At 41.8% G+C, this 23,037-nt stretch overlaps 1 long non-coding RNA gene across 1 annotated transcript; it reads right to left on the bottom strand.

Annotated features, from left to right (window-relative positions):
* Positions 1–6,898: 6,898 nt before the first annotated feature.
* On the bottom strand, positions 6,899–12,080 carry LOC131277209 (uncharacterized). The gene is made up of 4 exons (XR_011647923.1): positions 12,009–12,080; positions 11,526–11,598; positions 11,057–11,181; positions 6,899–7,687 (listed from the first exon to the last, which is right to left on the bottom strand). It is a non-coding gene; the product is annotated as an uncharacterized lncRNA (long non-coding RNA).
* Positions 12,081–23,037: the final 10,957 nt, after the last annotated feature.

Raw genomic sequence — 23,037 nt, forward strand, 5'->3', positions numbered from 1 at the left:
AAAAGATTTATTTTTTATTTATTTCTCTCCTCTTCTTCCCCCCCCCCCCCACATTGCTTGTTCTCTGTGTCCATCGGCTGTGTGTTCTTCTGTGTCTGCTTGCATTCTTGTCAGTGGCACCAGGAATCTGCATCTCTTTCTGTGGCATCATCTTGCTGTGTCAGCTCTCCACGTGTTTGTTGCCACTCCTGGGCAGGCTGTGCTTTCCTCGCGTGGGGCAGCTCTCCTTGCAGGGTGCACTTCTTGCACATGGGGTTCCCCTATGTGGGGGACACCCCTGAGTGGCACGGCACTCCTTGCACGCATCAGCACTGGGCATGTGTGTCAGCTCACCACACGGGTCAGGAGGTCCTGGATTTGAACTCCGGACCTCCTATGTGGTAGACGGATGCTCTATCAGTTGAGCCATATCCGCTTCCTAAGACTCATACTTTTTTGGTTAAAGTATGAGATCAATGATAGGAAAACTAAACGCTAACCTCAGAGCAGAGGTTGCCTCTATGACAGGACAGAGTTGAATTGGACAGAGAGACCTTCAACTCTACTAGTAAATGCTTATTTCTTAAAGCAAATCTGAAGTCAAGATGGCAAAATGAACATGTATCAAATTGGGGTAGCGATCAAATTGGGGTGACATTTTTCTCAGTATATTTTGTATATGTGAAATCTTTTATAATTTAAAGACAGTTCAAACACCCTAAATGAATAATTTAAATGGTTAAGCAAGTTACAATGTATAAGCCCACACAATCTTTAAAAATCTTGTTAGCAAAGGGCATCTAGAGATATGAGGAAAATGCTCAGAAACATTTGATGTGAAGGGATAGATCAGAAAACGCTTGTATGGGGACACATTTTGTTTAAAAATGTGTAGCGTCTTTCCATCACATGTCTCTGAAATTGACGAGAAACACCAACCTGCTAATCTTGGCTCTGAACAGTGTTTTCTTGATTTACCAATTATTACAATGGCTATGCAGTCATTTTCACCAGAATGATAATCTAATGAATAATTTGCTTATGCAGGTAATGTGTCAAAATACGCTGAGCAATTAACAGCAATGTTCTTTTGTTGTTGTTGTCTTTATTTTTTTAATGTTACATTCAAAAAATATGAGGTCCCCATATACCTTCCACCCCCCTCACCCCACTCCTCCCCCCATAACAACAACCTCCTTCATCATCATGAGACATTCATTGCACTTGGTGATGTTCTTTTTGAGACAGAATATTCAGAAACTCTTTTTGCAACTATCTGTGCGCATGCTGCCACCTCGTGGAAGAAGAGAAGAATGCTACGCGAGCGGAGACCAGGAGTTGACAAATGCGGATGTGCTCTTAATGGATCCGCAAAGGGAAGATTTATCACTTTCATGATTAACCATCAGTGCGTACTCATTACATAAAATTTAGGGAATCCATAAAAGGCCCCACAGGCAATTCTGAAGTGCCCCACGCTGAACTAAGATTGAGGAAAACTGGGCTGATATTTCACCGTTAAAGGTACGTTTGTGTTAGTTTGAGAGTTTGTCCTTTCTTTCCTAGGTCACAAAGCTTTACTGACATAGGAGGCACATCCTAACGTGTGCAGTTCAGTGGTTTCCAGTATGTTCACAGAGTTGTGCAACCATCACCACGTTCAAGTTCAGTACATTCTCATCATGCCCCAAAGAAACCTGGTATCCTGCCCCCAGCCCCTGGCCCCACTGATCTGCTTTCTGTCTTCCTTTTTTGTTGTTGTTTTTCTTTATTTTTTATTTTATTTTTTTAGCTAATTTTTTATTGTCTTTTTTAAAAGATACATAGATCACACAAAATGTTACCAAAAAAAATCTAAGAGGTTCCTATATGCCCCACTCCCCCCACTCCTCCCCCCACTCCTCCCCCCACTCCTCCCCCCACTCCTCCCACATCAACAACCTCTTTATCATTGTGGCACATACCTTGCATTTGGTGAATAAATCTTGGAGCACTGCTGCACCACATGGATTATAGTTTACATTGTACTTTACACTCTCCTCCAGTCCATTCAGTGGGTTATGGCAGGATATATAATATCCAGCATCTGTCCCTGCAGTATCACCTAGGACAGCTCCAAGTCCCAAAAATGCCCCCATATCACATCTCTTCTTCCATTTCCTTATCCTCAGCAACTACCGTGGCCACTTTCTCCACATCATTGCTACAATTTCTCCCATTACTAGTCACAATAGTTCCATAGTAGAATATCAGTAAGTCCTCTCTAATTCATATTTTGTTACTCCATCCTGTGGTCCCTAGGATGGTGACGTCCACTCCACCTCTGTATCCAGAGGGGGTTAGATTCCACATGGTTGATGGATGCAATTTTCCTACTTGCAGTTGTAGGCACTCTTGGTTCCCTGGTGTGGTGGTTGACCATCTTCATCTTCCCATTAGCTGACCTGGGTAAGTCCAATGAACCAGAGAGAAGGAGCTGCAAGTCTGCTGAGGCTCAGGGCCCAGCTGACACATGAACAGGCCAGAGATTCAAGTCTCCTGAGTATACACCAACCCTAGTGCCAACCACAGGTTCTGTAAAAGTGACAGAAGAGGCATGTGTAGAAAGGTCACATCTGAGTCCAACTCCATCACACTCAGGAACACAAATTCCAAAGTACGGCCCACTGATACAGCACTGAATTCCAGAGCCATTTGCCATGACCATACAACCTGTGGGTCTCTGTAGCCCTCAGGAGCACCAGAACCTGGGGATGTATGTACTTTGGCCATCTCTGAGGTCCTGCTGAGGTGTGCATAAGCGTGATCCCTCTGCTGACCTCCTGGGTCTTTTCTAAAGACTCTTAGCCATATAAACTCATTTGTCTTTGCCATTTCCTGCTTTTATTCAAGGTCAAAAGACAGCTTTTAACACATGATCCTACATGTAGGCTGAGATATTCTGCTGGTCTGAGTTGACCCTTTTATTCAAGGTCTCTTTCTAGTTACATCACCAGCTGGTGCTTGATAGCAATCCCTCAGCATCAGGGAGGCTCATCCCCAGGAGTCATGTCCCACTCTGGGGGGAAGGTAATGCATTTACATGCTGAGTTTGGCTTAGAGAGTGGCCACATTTAGCAACATGGAGGCTCTCAGGAGCTAACTCTTAGGTACCCTGCAGCTCTAGGGCTAGTTCATATTTCAGGCACACAAGCTCATAAGCAGAGTCATCATTATCAAGGGCTCATTGTTAGACCATCCTTCCTGGTTGGTCTTTGCCATTGCACTTGGGCGATTGTTGCTGTTCCATTGGGGAATGTGATAGAGCTGCCCTGAGTAGGAACTCAGCACACCCTCAGTTGTCGTTTGTAACTATAACTACTATGAAAATACCCAACATATATCCAAACATTTTTATATACCCTGTACACATGCCCTGGAGAACTCCCTCCCAACCATGTGCCCCCCCCAATCAATAACACCGCACACCATTGTTCCTCCCCTGCCATAGCTGAACCTCTCTGCGGTCCAAAACTTCTTCAAAAATGAAGCATAATATATTGCCATATTCAATAAATAGGAAAATGAAATATAGGGATGGGTTTAAAGATTAGAAATTGAATACACACTAATTTAGAAAAACAAATAAAATAAATTGGGGTATTAAAAAATGAAAAATATTATAAACCTTTGTTTTTGACATTTTGTGTTTCATCACTGCAATAGGTGTTGCCCTGTATGTACAGTGGCAAGGTAATTTCTTTCATTTCGTCCTCAGTGTCTACATCCTTACTTTTTCTTTTTATCTAATTTTTAATTTTGTCTTCACGAAAGTTACAGATCACAGTAATTCACATATACAATATAGGGAACTCCCATATATCCAACATCAAACCCTTTTCCCCCTTCCCCAGCAGTGATCTTTTTACATGTTCATGTTATATTTGCTGCAGCTGATGTACAGATATTGAAACATAGCTTTCAAATATGTTCCTTTTTGGTTTACATTATGGTTTATATTTTAGACTGTACAGTTTTCTAAGTTTTTAGTTACCTTATGTTTTACATTATGATTTACATTTTAGTCTATAGACTTTTATACATTTTTAATGTAATTTAACATGTATCTGTCATGGCATGATCTTGCGGAACACTTCCATTGCCCCACAGTTACACTGATTCCATCTCTTCTATTCCTCTCTCCCCCTTCCCTCAGGGCCCACAGTGACAATCAATCATCACTACTTGAAGGGCCAGATTCACAGATAATTGCAACAACGCTGAGGGCTTGACATACTCGACTGCCCTAACCCATTGGAAGCCACCAATTCTCTCAAGAGACACAATTCCTTCCGTTTGAGAACATCAGTGGTCCCCAGGATGTGGGTACACCTTCCCACCCATTGTATGGGTCTCCATCCAATGATACAACACACGGTGACAGGACGGGCACTCACACACTCCCTGGAAGACTGCCCCTGTGTCAGATGCCCCCATTAAGCACCTTAAACAGGTCATCCTTCCTTATTATATTTTCTGAAGAGTTTTCTCAACATTATAGTTTCAACCACATACTTGACAATTTCCATGTTCAAATGTTCCCACCAAGCCTCCCCCCAGCTCCTTTCTGTCGATGCTTTCTGTCTTTCTGTGGATTTGCCTCCTCTGGACACCTCGTAGGAATGGATTCACACAATACGCCGCCTTCGAGGACTGGCTTCTTCCACGCAGCAGAATGTTTTCGGGGTTCATCCAGGTTACAGCATGTGTCAGGATTTCAGTCCTTGTTATGGCAGAACAACACACCACGGTTGTCCTGTCAACCGTCCATGGACATTTGGGATGTTCTATTTTTTGGCCATTATGAACCGAGCTGCACGAAACCTTCGCATGCATGATTTTGTGGAGACTCGAGGTTTTCTTTCCTCTTTCGTAGGGAGATACCTGGGAGTGGATTTGCTGGGCCACGTGGTGGCACGCTCCCCACCCCTACCCCAACTAGGCTGTCCTCACCCTCAGTCCTGCTGGGTCGGGAGCAGGGGGTCGCCACCTTGGCTCGCAGTCCACCTAGGACTTTCCTGGGCTGACAGGGACGCTTGGTCATCACACACCTTGGAGAATCCTGACACTGGATTCTGATGGAACAGGTCAGGGGCGGGGCACGGGTGGAAGAGCGCTGGTCCGGAGCCGGAGGGTGAGGGTGCTGCTCTGGCCACGGGTGTCCCTCAGCTGTGCAGGCTGTGCACCCCCGGGAGCGCTGAGCCCCCTTTCCTTCTGAGTGTGCTTCTCAGCACTTTCCAAACTGGAGCTTCTTGGGCAGCACATGCAGATTTTGCTCTTTGCGGTTCCATCTTGTGTGGTTTCCATGAATCTGATGGTAGTCGATGCGTCCTTAGCCTTCCACGCTGGGAGCCGGGCCCCTGGGCCAGCCGGCAGCGGAGGGCACCCCTGCTGCGCAGACCCACCAGGAGTTCTGGTGCAAGCAGGCCAAGTTAAGCAGAAGCGGATGAATGAAAGAAGGTGTGTCAGAGCTGCAAGGATTGGAGAGTGAGCATTGGAGGTGCTCCAATGTCTGTTCCAAATTGTCCCAGAGGAGTTTCATGAGGACATCACCACGGGCGTTGTCCCCAAGAGCTGCCGCCCGGGCCATGTCCACCAGCTCCTCGTACCACCAAAGAATCCAGTTCAAAAAGGTGAATGGTGCTGAGGTTGAGAAACCCCGCTCTAACCCCTAAAATGCTTAAAAGTCTCTAAGCTCTAAGCATGATTGTTTGGTTTTTAAAGATTTTTTTTCAGTTTATTTCTCTCCCCTTTCCCCCTTGTCTGCTCTGTGTCCATTTGCTGTGTGTTCTTCTTTGTCCACTTGCATTATACATCAGCAGTGGGAAACTGTGTCTCTTTTTATTGCATCATCTTGCTGTGTCAGCTCTCTGTGTGTGTGGTGCCATTCCTGGGTGGGCTGCGCTTTTTTTACATGCAGGGAGGCTCTCCTTGCAGGGTACACTCCTTGAGCATGGGGCACCCCTACGTGGCATGGCAACCCCTTGAGAACGGCAGCACTGTGCTTGAGCAAGCTTACCACACAGGTCAGGAGGCCCTGGGGATCAAAACTTGGACCTTCCATATGGTAGACGGACACTATCAGTTGAGCCACATCTGCTTCCCACATGATTCTTTTTCTATGCACATCTGTGAGATTATTTATAACCTCTCATTCAGCTTGGAGTTGGTTGTATCATTGCTGTTATTCCTGCATACTTGCATTACACACACACACACACATACACACAAAAGAGTTCCCGGCAAATGGGATGAAGCTGTTAAAGGCTGAAAGAGAAGATGAGCACATACCTTTTGTAGTGAATAGAACACTTAGACTTTGTACCTTGAGATAAGATTTTTTAAAATTCCTTAGACTATAGGTAATGCTGATAGTTAATACGTGTTGCTGCTTGATGGCACATAGGCTGCTATGTGTTTATCTTATTGGCACGTAGGCGACATATGCCTGCTGCTTGTCACGTACACTGGGGTATATAGAGAGCCCCTTGTAAGCAATAAAGTTGTCTGAGGAGTTATTACTCGCAGACCCCCTGATCCCAGCTCTCTCGTTCTTTTTCTCTCGCTCTTTCTTTCTCTTTGTTTCCTTCTCCCTTTTCTCTTTCTTTCATTCCCGATACCCTTCGGGTCCAAATCTCCAACACTAGAGGTGGAATTGCTTTCTTATATGGTAACCCCGTGTTCATTCATTTGAGGAACTGCCAAACTGTTATCTAAAGAGGCTGCACCATTTTATATTCCCACTGCCTTTGGTTTTGTACTTCAGTGTATGCTCAGAAGTTTGCCTGCAGATTTCAGGATGTGAAAGGCTCCAAAAAAAGGAAGAGATATACAGTCTGGAGCTGAAGAAGAGACTATAAATTTCAGAAACACTCTGAGATAACAAATAAATATGTTTATTTTAAATGAGTATATAATTATGACAATGTTATGTATACATAGACAATTTCTTAAAACCATTGGCAGTCATTCCAAAAAGTAAAATCCGTCAGTTCAGATGTTTTGTTTTAAAAATTTGGTCAAATTCATTGGCTTCACTTGATTCTGCCGTTTTATTAAATATTTCTCACAGAGGAACATGGCAGAACTTATTAGTGATACGATGACAGTTGTGATTCCCAGTGGGAACACATAGGAGAGGTGTTTCCTTGTTAGTATTTCTTTGTCAACAGGAAAGTTTTCTGGAAAGTTAAGGGTGGTTTGGCCCAAAAAATCCACAGCAAAATTCCAGCTCACTGTAGTCAGGGTACAAGTACCGGCGAGGAAAAGAAAGATGGCGGCATTGTTGTAACACGTTTGGAGGAAATCTGGGTACGGTCCATTGATCCAGCTGACCCAAAGGGCCTCTGAGCCAAAAACCAGGACTATCGTTTTCATAAAATTGGCCAACAGCATCAGGTCCTGCCCGTACGCAATTTCATCAGATATGACCCAGCTCATGTTGAGCTGAGTGTGTACCGGCAACTCAACCAGAGAATCAGAGATGTTAAACTTTTGAAAATAAAAAACTTCCCAGAGTCCAATGAACATAATGGGAATAATGTTGCTGTCAAATTCCCACACCCGCCAGGACTTGCTGTTTGCTAGGACCAGACCGGAAGCCCAGGTCAAATAGGCAAGAAAGAGGCCAAAACATTTCCGGAGCAAGTGCAACTTCATTTTGAGTTGACTATAGTGGAGGTGGAGGAGTTACGAAGTCAGGCCAGGAACACCAAGGAGAAAAAGTAAAAAAACATATCAGATGAGCCACGGTTTTGAAAGAGCTAAATATATATGTCTTGCTTTCTTGTCTAAAAGTTACATTGAAGCGTTCTGTATACACATCACCCTTCAAGTAGATGTTCTAAATATTTTAGATAAGACTAAAAGAAGGCTAGAAATCCTTGGTCATGGTGAAAGTATCAACTTGCAAACCTTTGGAGTGCAATTTGGCTGTATTGATCAAAAATTGGTATGTTCATACCTCTTGCCCAGCACTGCAAATTCCAGGAATTCATGCTAAGATAGTCTCAAGTTTGTAAAAACATATGAACAGGGATCTTAGCTTCAGCAATGTTTCACAAGAGAGAAAAATTAGAAATAACCTAAATGTTTATTAGTAGTGGAATGCTTAAATAAATTATGGCACATCTAGGATGCCCGTGGAACCTCACGTGATAGTTCTGTAGAGTGAGTTCGTCTATACCAACTATCTGAAGAAACTTCTGTACTATAGCCCAAAAGCAAAATGTACAGCAATGCCTATAGTATGACCATTTTTGTCATAAGGAAAGCAAATAGTTTTCATTAGATATACAAACCTACGCATACATGTTTTTAAAAATGCTTAGAAGGAAGCGCACGTGAAAAGTAATTCTATAGGGAGATCAATTGCGTGAAGTAGAGATTTTCATTTCTTATTGACATACTTTTCTATGTTTCATGTTTTCTATCAGAAGCATATATACTTTTGTAAATAAAACACATCAAACATGACCTTGAAGAGTTACAATATGTTAAATGCAATAAATAATGACTTCCAGTCTTCTCGCCACTTGCTCAAAATTTAGAGGTGTTGGCTTCTTAAATAAACTGATGTCTCTTACATGAAGCAAATATGTTCTTGAAGCAAAACTTAGATTGTGAACCCAATTAATTGGATCTCTTGTCAATTTTTTACTTTGGAGTAAACAACTGGAATCATCAAGAAACTATACTCCTAGGGTTTCCCTTCTGTTGTTTTGACCTGAAGGGCATGAGGTAGGGTCTTGCAGAATCCAGCTGTGTGAATGAGGCTGACAGCCATCCAGGTAGGGGATGGCCAGGGCTCCCAGCTGCACCCCCTTGCTGGGAAGCCTGTCCGCCAACACTGCATTCACTGGTCCCCTGACTCGTGGGGAATGTACTTTCCAATTGTGTGAAGGCAGCAGTTGGACTACGAGGGAAGAAACTGATGCAACTAGAAAGAGACCTTGAATAAAAGGGTCAACTCAGACAAGCAGAATATCTCAGCCTACATGTAGGTACATGTGTTAAAAACTGCTTTTTGACCTTGAATAAAAGGGGAAACGGCAAAGACAAATGAGTTTGTATGGCTAAGAGTCTTCAAAAAAGAGTCAGGAAGTCATCAGAGGGGTCGTGCTTACGCACACCTCAGCATGACCTCAGAGACAGCCAGAGTAGATACAACCCCAGGTACTGGTGCTCCTGAGGGCTACAGAGACCCACAGATTCTGTGGTCATGGCAGATGGGTCTGGAGTTCAATGCCAGGTCAGTGGACCCCACTTTGGAATTTGTGTTCCTGAGTGTGGTGGAGTTGGACTCAGATGTGACCTGTCTACACATGCCTCTTCTGTCACTTTTACTGAACCTGTGGTTGGTGCTGGGGTTGTTGTATGCTCAGGAGACTTGAATCTCGGGCTTATCCATGTGCCAGCTGGACCCTGAGCCTCAGCAGACTTGCACCTCCTTCTCTCTGGTTCGTTGGACTTACCCAGGCCAGCTAACGGGGAGATGAAGATGGTCAACCACCACACCAGGGAACCAAAAGTGCCTACAACTGCAAGCAGGAGATTTTTATCTGTCATCCATGTGGGATATGGGCCCCCTCTTGATATAGAGGTGGAGTGGACATCACCATCCCAGGGACCACAGGATGGAGGAATAAAATATGGATTAGAGTGGATTTACTGATATTCTACTATAGAACTATTGTGATTAGTAATGGAAGAAATTGTAGCATTGATGTGGAGAAAGTGGCCATGGTAGTTGCTAAGGGCAGGGAGAGGGAAGAAGAGATGTGATGTGGGGGCATTTTCAGGACTTGGAGTTGTCCTCGATGATGTTGCAGGGACAAATGCTGGGCATTATGTATCCTGCCATGGCCCACTGGGTGTGTAGCAGTTCGATATGGTTATGAATTCCAAAAATAGATATTGGATTATGCTTGTCATCTGATCTGTACCTGGGCATGATTGAATTATGATTAGGGCATTGAGTCCCCACCCAGTCCCCATTCCTTGGTGGGTGGGGACTCACAGATAAAAGGCATGGCAAAGGACAGAGTTGAGGGTTTCTGAAGTTGGAGTTTGGATGTTGGAGTTTGATGCTGAAGACTTAAGCGGGAGCCCTGGCAAGTCAGCATGCAGAGGAAAGAGAAGCCAGCTCCAGGATGGAAGGAACCTTGAACCCAGAGAAAAGCAAGCCCCAGGAACATAAGAACCCAGGAAGCCTGAACCCTTGTAGACGTCGGCAGCCATCTTGCTCCAAAAACTTTGCACGAGGGAAGTAACTTATGCTTTATGTCCTGGTATCTGTAAGCTCCTACCCCAAATAAATACCCTTTATAATGCCCAGCAGATTTCTGGTATTTTGCATCAGCACCCCTTTGACTAATACAGGGTGTACTGGGGGAGAGTATAAATTACAATGTAAACTGTTACCCATGTGGTGCAGCAGTGCTCCAAAATGTATTCACCAAATGCAATGAGTGTGCCACGATGATGAGCGAGGTTGTTGATATGGGAGGAGTGGGGTGGGGGTGGGGGGATGTGGGAACCGCTTGTATTTTTTAATGTAAAATTTTTTATGATCTATGTATCTTCAAAAAAATACAATTAAAAGAAATGATGGGGTGAGGTGGGGTGGTGGGGAGTGGGGTATATGGGAACCTCTTAGGATTTTATTGTAACGTTTCATGTCATCTATTAACTCTTAAAAAAGATAATTAAAAATAAAATTTAAAAATATATATATAAAATAAGAAAATTTAAAAATTTTTAAAGAAATATTGGCAAGCTTGGTTTGGGGTTGGCTGCCAGTCTGATGAACTGTCTCCGTGAACACCTCCGTGCCATGGAGGTCAGAGGCAACGGACCACAGGCGCCGTGGGTTTTGATGGAGAGGGGATCGGGCAGGAGCATGTTGCGGTTGCCAGGGAAACGTGCCAGCCTGGGGAAGCTTTGGTGTAGTCCATGTCTGGAACCACGCTGGGCGGGGACCTGAGTTTTCTGAAGACCAAATTTGAAAGACTCCATGTATTTAACTTTTTACTTTTACCTCTGGGCCTTGCGGTAGGACTCAGAAGTTGAGGTGGTTGGAAGATAGCAATTACTCTTCTGAGCAGAGAGCTGTTGAGCAAAGAAGGGAAGCTTCCCAGCCAGCCACAATGAGAGATGAGCTACCTGCACTAAAAGAGATATTGTTAGTGGCCCTTAGGGCTGAACAAAGCCCCAAAAAATCCCTGGATCCCACAAATTATTCATTACACACTTACCTTGTGTTCTCTATGGGTCAGAACCTATTCTAAGCACATTACAATAGCAACACATCCAGTCTTTGTGACAGCCCAATGATGGTGGTACAATTAAAGCCCCCATTTTACAGATGAGGGAATTGAGCAAAGAGAGGTTAAGTAACTTACTCACGGTCACACAGATAAAAATGGCAAAATTGGGCCCCAGAGTCCTTAATGTTAAATACAGTGCTTCCTGGCTCTCCTAATATTGGATGGATGCCATTTACTCACATTGAAAAGAGAATAAATAAGCAGACAAATCCTGTTGATGAAGATGGTGACCATCTGTGGCCTTCTCTATGTCCTATAAAAATGAAAATGAATCTTGAGTGAGAGCAACATACAGAAAAATATAAAATATACTTGCCTCCTTTCCCTCTTCTCAGGCTGTCTAAAGAACTTTTAAAGGTGACTACTTTATGAGGAGCAAAGACACATTTGATTTATTCAAGGAATTATACCCTGTGGTTTGGCCATGCCAATGTGTCTAAGTCTCAAGTTCGCCATTGACTTTTGCATCCTGACACTAAATCATGTCATGAAGAGAGACATGATAGAGGAGATGACATTACTGATGCTGTGAGTTGTAATATGCACTCAAAACGATACACTCAGATGACCTCACCATAAAACGGCAAGAACACAGCAGCCAGTAGACCATGCCAAAAATGCAATGATGCTCTTTATGTCCAAATAAGGGTGGCCTGGGCTTACCTTCTCTGTGGGACCCTCCAGTGACATTTAATCTTTTCACAGAGAAGATGAAGTGATTCAACTAAAGTGACCCTCCCACCTGCCTCCCACCCCCACCCCCAGGAAGTCTCAATAATCTTCTGAAACAGGGAAAAAAAAAACTAAACCACAGCATATAAAAAAAAAGGGTGGAAGGAGAATTTCTCAGAAGGACGAAGAGTAGTAACTGCCCAGTTGTTAAGGGAACATCAGAACATTCTTAGGTTTCCATGACGACCAGGCCTGGTCATGAATTTTGAGTGAGTGGTGACCACAAGACAAAGATGAAATAAAACCCCAGAATAGTTGACTCCTTCTAGAAGAGTTAGCCAGTCTTTCTGGAAGAGAACTTTCTTTTTTGAAGTCCCAGTCCAAAAAGTCATTATAGTTCATGAGAGTCTTATTTAGCAGGGAATCTTTCTTGAGGATAGTTCCAAGTGGATTGAAAGAAAGTTCTTTCAGGAAAGGAGTTGGTTTTCAACAGAGGCCAGAGGCCTCTAGAACACGCCTTCCTGAAGTTTTCTGCTTCAGGGATCCACGGTTAAACACTGACAGTCTGAGATTCATAAGGTTCTCATGTAAGGTTTTGTTTTGGATGCAGAGGTAAATTCCATTCTTTACCCCCTGACTCTGCTTAACATTGTGAGTTGATATGTTTTTATCACTGTGGCCCAAGTTCTAGAAACTCGTACGCACTAAGCATGTAAAGTGAACCTGGAATAAAAGTGGTCAGAAAGGAGAGGAAAGGGCAGAAAGGGGATGCCAAGGAGGGAGAAAGTGGGGAAAACTTGTTCGGGTGGGGTTTTTTTCCTTCTAGGTTTTTATGTGAGGTAAATTTTACAAAGAGTAAAATGTACAAATCTTAAGTGTACAGCTAGGTGGATTTTTACATAGATAGACACCCATGAAACCCCCATTAAGATCAAGGTACAGGTTATTCCTTTTTACCAAAAGTTCCTGCATGCCTCCATCAAAAGTCACCACTTTGGAAGTGAATGTGGCTCAACCAGTTGGGCACCCGCTTACCACGTGGAGGTCCCAGTGCCTCCTAAAGAAGATGAGCAGACACTGCACTGCCTCAACGAGCAGATGCTGCAAACCAGCAGACACTGCAGCTGTGGGGAACAGATGTGGCTCAGGCTGTGGGGCACTTGCCTCCCATGTGGGAGGTCCTGGGTTCAGTTCCCGGTGCCTCCTGGAGAAGATAAGCAAACAATGAGCTGACAGAAGAGAGAACCATCTGGGGCTTGGGGGATAAAAATAAATAAATAAATAAATAAATAAATAAATAAAACAGGAAATCAATCTTTTTTGAAAAAAGCCACCACTTTCTGCCCCTTGCCTGGATGTCACCACTATTCCAATTTCTAGCAACACACATTAGTTTTGTGGTTGTTGAATGACTTATAAATGGAATCATACAGTCACTTCTTTGCAGGAGAGATTATGAGGCACACTCACTCAGACGCCATCTTGCCCCGCCTCTCAATATTCCTTATTAAACTTCTGTTTTTCATACTCCTGAGTCCCTCTGCAGTTCACTCACGGTAATTTTTTCTATAACCTATTTTTCTGGTTCACACATTTTCACTTTGGTCCCTTAAGCCATTCATTGGGTTCATTTCCATGATGTATCACTTCTCCCCTAGAAGGTCGGTCTCATCCTTGTTAACATTTTCCATATTGTCTGGTTATGGTTCTGTTATTTGATTACAGTTCCCATTCCTTCTTTTTTTCATTTGTATTCAATTTAAACAGCTGATCTCATAGTCTTCTTCAGACAGTATTATTTTGAGAACTCAGCCTATTCGTCCTCATGGGTGTGGTACCTGTTGACTCAGCAGTAGAGCATTTCTCAGTTTGTGGGAGTCCTGCATGGTCTGGGTCATAGAAGATTCCCCACGGAGGACACCAGCTTCTACCTGGTGGACCAGGGGCTGGCCTGGGCTCAGTCTTCCAGAATTACTCACCTCGGCATTTCCATGCCAAAAAGATAGTGTGCATTCAGACTCCATGACTTCATTGCTTAGACTTGAGCTATTGTTTTCTCAGGGATTTATTTCCCACTCCCTGCCCTGAGGTGCCAGCAAGAAACAACCTTGCTCTTTCCTGGCTACTTCACTGGGAGTTCAGGAAGTTATCCTAGGCCTCCCTTGCATGAAGGAGGTAGGAAGTCCATGACCCATCTCTAAGCAGGATTCCCAGGCCAGCTCCCCAACTCAGTGGGTCAAAGTCATGTCTTTTATCCCCATACTGGTGTTGAAACCTCAACCCCAAACCGGGAGAACCTATGCCCCTTATAAAGCCTTCAAGCAACATTTATTTCTAGCTAGGCTATTTTATATTTGTATTATGTTTTATACAACATGCTTGTTCATTTCTGGAAATAAGGGGGTGTTTCATCACATCATTCTGTTCAGTAGCAAGAAATGGAAGTTAGGGTCTGTTTCCAATGTTTTGATATTATAAATAACACTATGATGAATGTCCTTGTCCTTAATCGTTAGGCATATCTCTGGCTATTTTCTTTGGAAAATGTCCTAGAAATGGTCAAAGAGTATGAATAGTATGAAAGCATTTGATATAAATGCTGTATCACCAACCCCAATGAATGTCACACTTTCTATTCCCTGGGATTTCCTGTTTACCCATGCCCTCGTGAACTTTTGGAAACTTAAAAATGATCGGCCATTTACTTAGATTAAAAATATAATGAGAAAATTATGAGAACATGGTGTTGGATCGGGAAGATAATGATCACCTATCTTTCATAAAATGTTGGAGAAAGAGCTAAAAACTGACCGAGGGGCCTTCCTTGGGGGTCAGCAGACCAGGATAGTGCTTTACACCTCCCAGGAGTGTGAGGGACAGAGAGACGAAGAAGCCAAAACAACAAACTATGAGTTACTAAATCTCCCAGCTGCCGGGTAGGACCCCATTCCCCACCCCTGAACTATTCAGCAGGGCTAAAACTCCTGGCTCAATTCAGCTGAATGAAAGGGGAGCAGACATCTTTCTCCCTGTCAGCTGTTTCAAGGAAAAAGGGAGGGGAAATCGGGGCTTTTCCTCAGTGAATTCAGCCAGTAGTGCCCACTTTGACTCTTTGCTCTGGTCAGACAAAAACAGAGGAAAGCCTAGAGAGAAAAACTTCTGTGGAAACGTGCATCAATGAGTGCCATCTGCTGCCCCGTCTGGAAATTACATGGACAAACACTGCTTTCAGAGCTCTCTTTACATCATTCCTGGGAAAAAGTCTGCACCCCATTAGTGAGTCCCTGGCAAGATTTGATAACTTAGGCCAGGAAATTTTAAAGACTTAGGATAAGTTGAGCCAAATATCAAAGAAGAGCTTTGAAAAAATAATAACAATAGGCAATAGAGAGAAATTTGCCATCAGAGTAAATTCACCAACATATCAGATACTTAAACATCAGTGAAAAAGAATAAACCATACTGGGAAACAGGAAGAGATGGCTCAGCCAAAGGAAGAAACCAAATTGCATGAAGAAATTCAGGATTTAAGACAATTAATGATAATCACAGAACTGTCCTAAATGAATGTAAAGAATTGAAAGAATGTGTGACAAAAGTGATAAATAATTTAAAAAAAACAAACAAACAAACAAAAAAGAGATAAAGGGTATCAAGAAGACACTGTTGAGTATGAAGAAAAATTTGAAAGTCTGCAAAGAAAAGTAGCAGACCTTATGGGAATAAAAGACATAATCGATGAGATTAAATTTAAAAATATATTAGAGGTACATAAGATCAGATTTGAATTGTTCCAATGAAGAATTACTGGTTTTGAATACTGAACATCTGAACTGGAAAAGACAGGAGAAAGAAACAGAAAAGAATGGAAAAAAATGGAGCATGTCTCAAGGAATTGAATGACAACGTGAAATTTCAAAACCTACGCATTACAGGTGTCCGAGAGGAAGAAGAAAATGGAAAAGGGGCAGAAAGAATATTTGAGGAAATAATGACTGAAAACTTCCCTATCCTTATGAAAGCCTTAAATATCAATATCAAAGAAGGACAACACACCCCAAACAGAATAAATCCAAGTAGACCTACCCCAGAATACCTACTATTCAGAATGACAGATATCAGAGATAAAGAGAAGATTTTGAAAGCAGCAAGAGAAAAGCAAAGCATCACATACAAGGGAATCATGATAAAATTAAGTTCTGACCTCTCTTCAGAAACGATGGAGGAGAGGAGAAAGTGGTATGATGTACTTAAGGTATTGAAAGAGAAAAACTGCTAGCCAAAAATTCTGTATCCAGCAAAGCTGTCCTTCAAAAATGAAAGGAAGTTCAAAGCCTTCACAGACAAAAACAAAAACAAAAAAAAAAAAACACTCTGATATTATATGTTACCAAAAGACCAGAATTACAAGGAATCCTAAAGGGAGTGCTGCAGCCTGAAAGGAAAAAACAAGGGCAAGAGCTTTGGAGAAGAGTGTAGCAATGAAGATTATTAGAATGGGTAAACAAGATAGAAAATACAGCAATAGCTATATGACAATAGAAAACCAAAGGTCAAAATGAAGTAAGTAATGCCTTTACAGTCATAACATGCAATGTTTTAAAAGATTTATTAATTTATTTGTTTATTTATTTATTTATTCATTCATTCATTTATTTGCCCCCTTCCCTTCCCCTCCCTCACCCTGTTGTTTTTGCTGTCTGTGTCCATTCTCTGTGTGATCTTCTGTATCTATTTCTCTTTTTGTTTCTCTTCTCATTTCTTCTCCTCTAAGATTCACCAGGATTTGATACTTGAGACCTCTGATGTGGACAGAGATGCCCTGTCTGCTGTGCCACCTTGGTTCCTGGTTTCTGCTGTGCTTCATCTTGACTCTCCCTTTCATCTCTCTTTTCGTTGCATTGTCATCTTGCTGCACAACTCACTTCTGCAGGCACTGGCTCCCCATGTAGGCGCTTTTGTGAGCATTTAGGTCACCCCGCAGGCACTCGTGCAGGCACTTGGCTCATCATGTGGGCACTCAGCTTGCCACACAGGCACTCAGCTCACCATGCAGTCACTCATATGGGCACTCAGCTCGCCATGTGGGCACTCAGCTCGCCATGCGGGCACTCGGCTCACCACAGAGACACTGGCTAGCAGTGCAGGAGTGCTTTCTCTTCTTCTTTTTCTCCAGGAGGCCCCAGGGATTGAACCTGGGTCCTCCCATATGGTAGGCAGAAGCCCTATCACTTGAGCCACATCTGCTTCCAGCATTGAATGTTAATAGCTTGAACTCCCCAATCAAAAGACACAGACTGATAGAATGCATAAAAACTTAGAAACCATTTATTTTGTCTACAAGAGACTCACCTCAGACATAAGGACACAGCCAGGTTAAAAGTGAAAGAATGTAAAAAGATATTCCATCAAATAGTAACCAAAAAGAACTGTAGTAGTGATACTAATATCAGACAAAATTGATTTTAAATTCAAAACAGTCATAACAGATAAAGAAAGTCATTATATATTATTGAAAGGGGCAATTCAACAAGAAGAAATCACTATCCTAAATATTTATGCACCTAGCCTCAGTGCCCCAAGATACATGAGGCACACAGTGGCAAAGCTGAAGCAAGAAATACACATCTCTACAATTAGAGTGGGAGACTTTAATATACCACTTGCCATGGGAATGAAAGACTCACACACCAAAATTCATATGCAGGGAGGTATCCATGTGCTTTATTTCCTTGCTTATATATCATGTATTTTTGGATTTGGTCAAGGGTGATGGTTAAAGTTAAATTTCTCAAGAACGCTAATCTTGGAACAAAAAAAACTTGTCCCTCGGCTCACATCCTATCTAGTGGCAGAAAGGGCAAGAGGAAGCCATTTTCAAACTTCAAGCGAAAAGAGCTCACTTGTGCAGAGATAAGCAAGGACAGAGCTATTTTTGCTCTGAAGCAAGAACCAATGAGCTTTAATAAATCATTTAACCATGCCCTTGCCCAGGTGGTGGAACTAATCCCCACATCTCCCTTTCTTTTAAGAGCACGTGGTTCTATGTGCGTAGCTGTATATACGGTGGCCAGGTATTCATAGCGTTGTGTGGTATGTTGCTATAGTTCGAAGAAGCATCGGCATCCTATCAATATAACAAGACAGAGACAAATTAATCCTCCTATTTTTGCCCACCATTTAAAATTTAGATTAGAAAACCATGTTGAAGGGTTCAGGCATTGTAACTGTTCAGCTAAGGTTTTTAGTGTGGTTTGTTGAGTTTGATTTTTTAAGTTCCGTAATTACTGCTCTAATTGGAGATGGAGAGCCTCCACTTCATCCGATATATGAGTGAGAAGGCACTTTGAAGGTGTTTTTTTTTAAAGTTACTTCCATTTATGTTGGGTGTCATTCCATTTTCACGGAGTGTCACAAATACTAGTCAGTCAATTTCCTTCATTAGTGGCCCTGCAGGAGGAACCCAGTATCCACCCGACCGTGTTGAATCTTTTGAGGATAATGGGGGCTCAGGATGTCACCAGGAGGTGAGAGCAAAAAGGGATGGATCTCTTATATGTGCCCAAGAGGTGTGATTAGCAGTGCAGGGGTTAAAAGACATAAAGATGAGCAATATGTTTATTTTCCATATTCCCACTTGAGCAGAAGCCACAGTGACTACTGCCAAATAAGCTAAAATGTATTTTTAGGCATCTGAGGGCACCCAACTTGTGCTCTAAGAGCTTGCGATTGGTTGCCCAAGATCTTGACCCGCCATGTAAGCGGTTCAGCTCCTTGGTTTGTCTTCCGGGGGATGTTGGTTGATTGCAGGCTGAGTGCTTCCAGCCTCAGTATTGGGTTGTGCTGCAGATTCCAACTGCCCATGGTATGGTTTTAAATCCTTTGCTGGAATCCGAAGATGTCCTCCTGGGGAGAAAACACATGCATACCCTCCTCCCCATGTTAGTAAATTTACTGGACCAGGCCAATTTCCATTACTTCTTGTCCATCCAGGGGATCGTATAACACTTTAGGATAAATGTTTACAATTGGTATCCGAAAATGTCGTTCTACTGCTGTATAACCATCCTCGTTGCGATTTTAAAAATGTGAAGTATATAGGGCTATTTGTATGACATCCTTTGGACTAGTTAGGCCTAACATCCTATTCCCTCTTTTTTGTTTTGTAAACATAGTTTTAAGATGGAGTGACATTATTTTGTAAAAAAAAATTATTTGTTAACATAATATTAATATAATGAAATAGGGTTAAAACTACAGGTTTTTTGTATAGTTAAGTTTTTGTTATTAGGCTACGATAGATGATTGGGTTATGCACACAGCTTTGGAAAAGCACTGCAAAATTTACTGTTGACTTGTTCACATATGAATGTAGGCTGGCTTGACTTGCCTAAGGAGATATTAGAGAATGCTTTAGCAAGTTTTAAAATAAAGTGATAATGATATAATTGGATATAAATTTTTGTAGTAAACAATATTTAGGGTTGCTGCACACATCAGTGGTGTGACTAATTTACAGTAGCTTATTTTTATATATAACCTGATGGCAGCTTTTAAAGTGTATTATGAGTTAAAGCATTTGCCTTGTGGCAGCTATCAGTGTAAATCAGACAAGTATGAGTTAAAGCATTTGCTTTTTGACTTTTAGGTAGATTGGTTGTTTTAATGATATATACTATCTTTAATAATTTAAATTATGATTAACATCATTATTTTTTAATTTAATATTATGTTGAAACATTATTAAAATTTTAAGAATTTTATATACATTTTTTAGGGAAAACCTGTGTTTATTTTTATTTATATATTTTATTTTATCTTTTTTTAAAGTTAATAGATCACACAAAATGTTACATTAAAAAACATAAGATGGGAAGCGGACTTGGCCCAGTGGTTAGGGCATCTGCCTACCACATGGGAGGTCCGCGGTTCAAACCCAGGTCCTCCTTGACCCGTGTGGAGCTGGCCCATGCACAGTGCTGATGAGCACAAGGAGTGTCCTGCCTTGCAGGGGTGTCCCCCAGGTAGGGGAGCCCCATGCGCAAGGAGTGCACCCTGTAAGGAGAGCCGCCTTGCACGAAAGAAAGTGCAACCTGCCCAGGAATGATGCCACACACACTGCAACAAAAAGAAACACAGATTCCCATGCCGCTGACAACAATGGAAACGGACAAAAAGAAGAACACACAGCAAATGGACACAGAGGACAGACAACTGGGGTGGGGAAGGAGAGAGAAAGAAATAAAATAAAATCTTAAAAAAAACAAAAACAAAAACATAAGAGGTTCCCATATACCCCACTCCCCACCCCCACCCCATCAATTTTTTTATTGTATTTTTTTATATACTTTTTAAGTATTTGTATGAACTTTTTACTTATACAACTTTAACAGAGGGTTAAACATATTCTTTAATTTTTTTAATACTTTTAAATATTGTTCATTTAACCTATAACATATTAAATGAACTTAACTATTTATTACTTTATCTTTTTTTTAAGGTAAAAGAACAAACCCTTTGTAAAAGCCTGAAATAAAAGATATTTTTTTAGGATTTGACTTTGAGAAAACAGGTTTGAACATTATATTCCTTTAAAAGTGGTAAGACTTGCTTCTCTTAAACAGCCAAGGACATGCTATGGCATACAGTTTTTCATAGTATGCCCTTATGATGTCTCTTATTTCTATGGTGTGTGTGCCGTATCCTCCCTCTCTTCTGAGTTTTTTTACAAGTGTTTTCTCTCTCTTTTTTTTTTAGTGTAGCTAAGGGTTTGTCAATTTTATTGATCTTCTCAAAGAACCAACTGGTTTTGTTGTTCTCTCTATTGTTTTTTGTCTATTTCATTTATTTCTGTTTGATCTTTATTATTTCTTTCCTTCAGCTGGATTTGGGATTAGTTTTCCCTTCTTTTTCTAGTTCTCCCAGGTGTGCAATTAGTTCATCAATTTTAACTCTTTCTTCTTTGTTAATGTAAGTATTGAGGGATATACATTCCCCTGTTTTTCAGCACTGCCTTTGCACTGTCCCATAGGTTTGGCTATGTCGTGTTCTTATTTTCATTTGTCTCAAGACATTTGCTGAATTCTTTCACAATTTCTTCTTTGACCCACTGATTGTTTAAGAATGTGTTGTTTAATCTCCATACATTCATGAATTTTCCCTTTTTTCATCCATTATTGATTTCCAGCTTTATTCTGTTATGATCAGAGAGTGTATTTTGTATTATTTCAATCTTTTAAAATTTCTTAAGACTAGTCTTGTGACCCAACATATGGTCTATCCTGGAGAAGGATCCATGAGCACTTGGAAAGAATGTATATCCTGCTGTTTCAGGGAGCAATCTCTATAGATGTCTGGTACATCTAGTTCATTTATCATAGTATTCAAGCTTTCTTTTTCTTTATTTAACCTCTGTCCAGATGTTCTATCCAATAGTGAGAGTGGTGTGGAGATTAGCTCCATCAATCAGCAGGGGCATGGATAAATGATTTATTAAAGCTCATCTGTTCTTGCTTCAGAACATAATAGCTTGTCCTTGCTTATCTCTGCAGAAGTGAGATCTTTTTGCTTGAAGTTTGAAAATGGCTTCCTCTTGCCCTTTCTGCTGCTAGATAGGATGTGAGCCAAGGGCAAGGTTTTTTTGTTCCAAGACTAAACATCCTAGAGAAATTTAACTTTAACCATCACCCTTGGCCAAATCCAAAATTATGTGATATATAAGCAGAAGAAATAAAGCAGATGGAGCCCTCCCTCCATATGAGTTTTGGTGTGATTCTTTCATTCCCGTGGCAATTGGCACCCCACCTGGGGCTGCTGATTTTCCCCCTAGCTGAGGGGAATTTTTCAGAAGGGCCCCGGGAACGTGTCTGTGTATTGAGATTGTTCCAGATCACGCATCCTGCACAGACAGGACACAAGGTGCTCTGAGAGAGGTAATCTGACCACAGACACTAGTATAACATGGGAAATATATTATGAGAGCAACAGATCTACCTCCTCACTTCACAGCAACTATTGAAAGGAGCTAAATGTGAAGGGAAGGAACAAAGTATAACAGTGCTTCAAACAGTACAGACATTTTGTCAGTTTTTCCCCAATGACGGAACCTTGAGTTTTGAATTATGGGAACTCTAGTCCTAGACTTATGAGCCAAATTGTAAAATTTATGTTTCCGTTGGTGTGTTTTGTTTTTGTGTTTGTCTGTCTGTTCAATCTCAGTGTATATTTTAAAACCTCCAGATGGGAACATGAATTAATAAATAAAAATTCCTAAAAGATCTTGTGATGGTTCGGCTATTGTATCAACTGGGCCATCTATTTGAGCCCAGTTGTTTGGTCAAGCAAGCACTGGGCTAATGTAATACAAGGGCATTTATGCACGTTAGTCACCATTGACTTACTACAGTGGAAAATCATACACAGTTATAATTACATCAGCCAAGAGTTTGCCAAAAGCAATGAGGGACACTTAACCCAGTCGGTTGAATGCCTTAAAAGGGGAAGTGATTCCAGCATTGAGAGAGAATTTTTGAGCTCATCTTTGAATAGCCAACATCTCCCAGAACTCGTCAAGAACCTTCATTGGACTTTCGTTGCAACTCCTGGTTTCAGGCTGCCTGTGGAAACTGGACTTGTGCGTCCCCACGGCTGCAGGAAAGACTCTTAAAGAATCTCATACTATTGACAGTTATCTCTTCTTGATTCTGTTTCTCCAGAGAACCTTGACTAATACAGGTTGGTACCAGGAGTGGTACTTGAGGAACAGAGTCTTAAACATGGGATGTCTGAGGTGGTTCTGGGCGTTTTGCAATTGTCTTTCTACTCTAATTGGACTCAAGGGTACTGATGACTCCCTTTCCAATAATGAAGAGGCTGCTAAAAGTCCATGGTGTGAGTTGGCAATCGAGATGCACGAAATAGCGTCACTGGATTCCCCAACTTCCATGCTTCTAAGAAGTAAGGATCTGGGTGAGAGTGTTTTCAACACTTTAGCAGAGTTTTCTGGAGTCAAATGGTAAAA

The sequence above is a fragment of the Dasypus novemcinctus genome, chromosome X (genome assembly GCF_030445035.2).
Source record: "Dasypus novemcinctus isolate mDasNov1 chromosome X, mDasNov1.1.hap2, whole genome shotgun sequence".
In the NCBI taxonomy this organism is placed as follows: Eukaryota; Metazoa; Chordata; class Mammalia; order Cingulata; family Dasypodidae; genus Dasypus; species Dasypus novemcinctus.